Consider the following 6,188-nt stretch of genomic DNA (forward strand, 5'->3'; position numbering starts at 1 on the left):
GTAGGAACTATTTTGCTTATGATTTTGTGTCCCTAGGACCTAGAAGTTACTTAAATGTTTATTGATTGAATTAGTGATTGTTTGAAGAGCAGCAAAGACTGTTTCCCTGCCAGTAATTTCACAAATCAATGAAGATCAAAGAAGTACAGAGAAAAAGAAAAGATCTCCACAAACCAAGTTGGTTAAATTTATATGCTATTAAGTCACTAGGCACCAGTCTCTCAATCACCTTTAAAATTGTGAAAAGTATAGATTAACTCACAAGTAAGAAATCAATTCGTAGTTCTCTAGGATGTCATTGGATGTTTAAAAATAGTAGTAATAGTAATAATGACTGGCATCCATGCACCAAGTGTTTTTAGCTTTGAAAAGCACTTTTCACATCTATCACTTGATTCTCACAATAACTATTGAGAGAAATTAAATGACTTGCCTTTATCAAATAGCTAGTTGGGGTCTTGAATTCAGATCTTCCTGCTTTCAAGGCTAGTAGTCTCCCCTTTCTTTTTTGTCCCCTTTCTACTCACTAAAATGACAGTTTTCTCCTGCTCATGTTCCAGTTAAAAATACCCTCCATTCCTGCCTCCAATATTACTCAGTGGTTTCTATCTGATGGCATTGTAACTCAGAGAATAATCTGTATGGATTTTGACAGTTTAAAGGCTCACCAACTTGAGGGGATTTCTAGAAACTGATCTGCAAGGCAACAACAATTCTTATTCTGTTCTATAAGGTTATTTATCAATTTTTAATAAGCACTTCATAAATTTGGGCAAATGCAGAAGCAATGGATTACTGTGGAGACGTGATGAAATATTTATATGCATCAGGGCTATTGTTACAGTATAGTTGTTCAAAAAACATTAGTAGTAAATTGGAAGGAAATATAATGCTATAATGGATATGGAAGTGTTCAATAGGCTATTTGCAATGAAATATGACAATGTTTAAAGAAAGTAAATACATGTGTAATGATCTTTGATTAGCCATAACTGCGTGTTATTAGACTATCTGTTATAAACAATGGGCAAGTTTTATGAGAATATCATATATTGATAATGAAAATGACAATTCTACAGAGGAACTTAAAGGATCCTGATCTATATCTCTTAGTTCCTGGATTTAAAAAATGTAATGTAATTTAAAAAATATTTCCTGTCTTTTATGCCCAAATTTTTTTAAGTTCAGTTTTTTTCTCTAAGGGGAACTCCTTTTAAAAACAACTTTTGTTGGCTTCTCTACCCTATGATCCCCATTTTTATGAAGGTGCATAACGCAATGTAGAGCTATGGATTGGAGGCTGGATTTGAAATTATGGAATCTTGATCCAAATTCTGCATTTTTAAAATCTTAAAATTTAAATTCTCTTTTTATTATGTCATTTTCATTTCCAAATATATCCCTCCTTATACCCCTATTCAAAGAGCCATTCCTTATTTTAAAGAATAAAAGATAAAAGGGAGAAAGGGTTCAGGGAAACTTACACATCAAACAATCTGACCTGATATGCAATTTTCCAAACTCATAGTGCTCCATTCGGCAAATAAAACGAGGAGATTCATTGCATCATCTCTTCTTCCAGGCTGTCCTAAGTGAATATTACTGCATATTGTTCACCTTTGCCATCTTAGACATATGCAGGTTGTATGGCCACAAAAAAAAAAACAAACTAATCCATCCTTCTTGAGTTTCTATTTCCTTTACTGGTAAAATGGAAATAATAATATTTAAATAATTAATTGGGTTGGTATAAGGAAATTACTTTACAAAATTTAGAGCCCTATATTAATATGAGTTATTGTGATTAGAAATGTTATTCCTGTGTTTACTTGTCTATAAGGATATTAGGTAGCCTAAGGGGCTACCAAGCCAACCTTATGGCTTTGGAGGAATAAGAAGAAATGGGATATATTAGGGTGGAGGTGCTGTAGGTATTGGCGGTGTATTGGTGATTATGTATTTTTTGTTATCATTGTCCTTGGTATTTTGAGTGAATTTGTTCTTGATTTAAAAAAAAATAATATGGGGTTTAAATAATTTAAATTTTTATTTTTTATTTAATTAACAGTAATAAATAAATTTTATTAAATTTAATAATAAAATGATAAATAAATAAATTTAATTTATAAAATTAAAATAATAAAATTAAAGTTTATCTTAATAGAAGGGATTTCTAGAGCCTGGTGGCTGAGCAAAGAGTATTTGGAGCCTGAGGTTTTAATAGACTTTTGGGAAAGAGCAGGAAAGTAATATGGGGAAGATTCCACACAAACACACAAGCCTTTACGTTAGAAATAGACAAAATAGAATTAATTGAACTGTTCTATAAAGGTAACTCCTCAATATATTTTAAATTAAATATGTGCTTGAGCTACACTGTCAGTTAACATTTACTTCAAATTCAGACACACTTTGTAATTGAGGCAATACATTCTTTAGGGGAAGCAACAATATTTTACTAGGGTCATAAACTCATCCCTGTGAGTAAATTAGAGACTTTGGGAGGTGCATTAAATCTTCCACTCTCTGGGTACCATTTAGTTAATTACTGCTCCTTAAACATGAAATGTGCTCTATTGACCTTAGAGAGTTAGTACACCTCTCTGAATGTCTAACTCAACCCCTGGCAGTAATAAACTTGCTGCCAAATCTATCTAGAGTAGATGGAGCAAAATGATGCAAAGAAATTCCTAATGCATGCTAAGATAATCAGATCACAGGAGACTGTATTCTTCTTACTTTTCCAGGGTTTACTTTTGAAAGTGAAGTTCACATCTGCATTTTACTCTATACCAAAATCCTTTGAGATGTTAAATAATCTGAGATGTTAGCAAGCTTCTATAAGAATAGCAAAAGCTTTTCCAATAACTTTTAAGATATCAACTATTGAAAATTACCATTAGAAAAAAGCTTCCTTCTTTTACCACATCCTTTGTTCTTTATGCAAAATTCTTCACTATGATGGTTTCATACAGGACAAAATAGCTTCACTAATAGAGAGAAACCTAGTGTACCGTATTTTGAACACATATTTCATGCAGATCATTGTAGAGCCTATACATTTACAAAGTCTGTAGGTATTTAATCCTTAGAATTCTTAATTGTACTAATCACCTTAAAAGATTATGATGAGGTGAAATAAAATAATGTATATAACTCACTTTGGAACTATAAAGCAATAAGCATTAACTATTAGTACTAATACCATGAATAAACAAAAATTATATATCAGACTAGCTGGGTTTTAAATGTTTTGACTAGCATAGGACAAATTAATATACTGTGTACATTGTGAATATCAATAATTAAATGTATGTGTGTGTGCACACATATATACACAAAAGAGAAAAAAGTCCATTTTTCATTATCATTATTGTAAGGAATATATATATATATATATAAGTTTTCTTAGTGAATTATCTGCTACAAAACTAATTTTAAATGGCTTTCCCTATCACCCAGCAAACTTAATACATATGGAATGAGAGAAGGAAGAATAATGGTGATATTAAACCAAGGAACACATAAGAAGGGGAAAAAAATTCCTGATTTGCATAGGAAGATTATAAGAGAGAATGTAAAATTTTATTTGATTTCCTTTTTGCTTCTGCTTGCTCCACTAAGGAAAATGAGCTTCAAAGTAGAAGGGATTGAACAAAAATAGTTACCAGGGAAATGAAACACCATCATCATTATCATCATCATCATAGCTAACATTTATGTAGTTCTTAAAGGTTTGCAAAACATTTCACAGACATGATCTAATTTAATTCTAATAAACCTGGTAGATAGTTGCTATTATTTCCATTTTTATACCTGAGTAAATTGAGGCAAACAGAAGGTAAATGATTTTCTCAGTCACACTAGTTAGTGTCTGAGGCCAAATTTGAACTCAGATCTTCTTGATGTCAGATCCAATGCTCTATATACTGTGCCACCTAATTACCCACCCAAATAAATGAAGAGATATTAATCAGCTTGTTTAGTGAACTTATGTTTCTAGACTCAATCAACTACATTAAACAATATTTCAACAAGAATTATTCAATATTTATTGTGTGCCAGACTCTATGGTAGGTATTGGGGAAGAGAGACAATGAGATCATCTCTATTACATTCTATCAGAAGAGACCTCACATTCTATCGGGGAAAAGATATGTCTTTCTATAAATATATATATATTTACATATATATATATATAACACATATATTTATACAAAATATATACAAGATACTTCTTGAGATAAGACACTAAGTCCTGAAAGAAGGCAAAAAGGAGATGGTATTTGAAACAAACTTGAAAGAAAAGTTGAAATTTCTATGAGGCATCAGTGACAAGGAATTGAATTTTGACCATGGGAAATAGCTTAGTAAAAGACATAGAGATAGGAGAGAGAATTCAGGTTGTGGAACATCAAGAAGTCCAGTTGAACTACACCAAAGAATGAAAATAAAAGAAAGTAATGCATTAATAGGTCTAGAAAAGTAAGTTAAAGCCAAATTTCTGAGGGCTTTAAATGCTGAACAGAAGAGTTTATATTTGATCCAAGAGATAATAGGGAATCATTGATATTTATCAAGCAGGATGGTGACATTATTAGACCAATACCTTTGGAATACCACTTTGGCAGGTATGTGACCAAACCTGAAGTAGCCCAAAAGCATTGAGAGTCAAGTATTTTCTGGATCTTGTATGTCTTGGTAAGACACACAACTCCAATAAACACAAAACATTTTGCTTATACAAAGTAAGAAACATTTTCCCCAAGAAAATCTCTCTCTCCTACCAACTCTTTTAGCATAGGCTATTATTACCACATTTCCTCCTACAACAATGTTCTAAATGGTCTCTCCCCACAAAACTTTTTCTTCTCTAATCTAACTGTTCATAAAATGACAAGAAAGGCCAAAGATGAAAATATGACACCATGTATGGTTAAAACATTTTCAAATCATCCTGCTTAAAGAAGCTATTTAATTTTTTAAACCATTAGTTTCCATCTTAGAATCAATATTTTGTATTGGTTCTAAGGCAGAAGAATGGTAAGGGAAGGCAATGGTGATTAAGTGACTTCCCCAGGGTCACACAGATTGGAAGTGTCTGAGGCTAGATTTGAACCTAAGACCTCCTGTCTCTAGGCCTGGGTCTCAATACACTGAGCCACCCAGCAACCCCCTATTTAATTTTTTTAAGTATCCAAAATAAAAAGGCTAAAAGACTCCTAAAAGCATCTCAATGAGTAGAACAACACAAGCTACTCAAGTGGAGAGACAAGGTGGCCAAGACGCATTATGAGTTCATTATAAGAACCTTATGGAACAGAATGGAAAGCTATGGCTAGTATTACCTCATTCCTTAGAGAATAATCAAGCTGGGAACAAATAGGGGTGGGGGGAAATAGTTCAAATTCATAGTATGGGATGAGCTTCAGATTTTCTCAGTGTAAAACTTACACACTCTCCTCTAAAGTGCAAAATTTTTAAATATATGTTCCTAATTTAGAGAGACACCTTTTTAATGTGTCTTCTCCAAATTCTTGCATCATCAAACTTTGTTTCTCACCAGTCTCTCCCTTATTCCTTGTAATAAATTACTGTTTTTGAACTTTTAGCCATGCCTGACTTTCCTGACTGTCTCTTTGTTAACTTATCTATTTTGTTCCTAGAGTTATGTTCCTCTGTACTATAGGTATTTTTCTATGCTGGAATTTCTTCACTTCTTTCCTACTTTTAGAAAGAAAAGTTCTGAACCACTATCAGCCCAACCAACTTCACAACTAATCTCAACCCAGGCAACATCCCTTCCCTAATCTGAACTATATCAACAGCGTAAATACTCAGATAAATGATTATGAAGAAAAGGGAATATAAAGCTCTGTTGTGTCTTTTTTATTTCTTAAAGGTATTTATTTGACTTATCAGAACAAATACAGCCTCTAAAGCTAATTTATTAACCACATATAAATTAAAACTTTATTTTTTATTTTATATGTATCTAAAAATAAAAATACAGCAGTCATCAAAACAATATGGTACTGGCTAAGAGATAGAGAGGAGGATCAATGGAATAGACTTGGGGTTAATGACATCAGCAAGACAGTGTATGATAAACCCAAAGAGCCCAACTTTTGGGACATGAATCCACTATTTGACAAAAACTGCTGGGAAATTTGGAAAACAATATGGGA

The sequence above is a fragment of the Gracilinanus agilis genome, chromosome 4 (assembly GCF_016433145.1).
Source record: "Gracilinanus agilis isolate LMUSP501 chromosome 4, AgileGrace, whole genome shotgun sequence".
Taxonomy (NCBI): Eukaryota; Metazoa; Chordata; class Mammalia; order Didelphimorphia; family Didelphidae; genus Gracilinanus; species Gracilinanus agilis.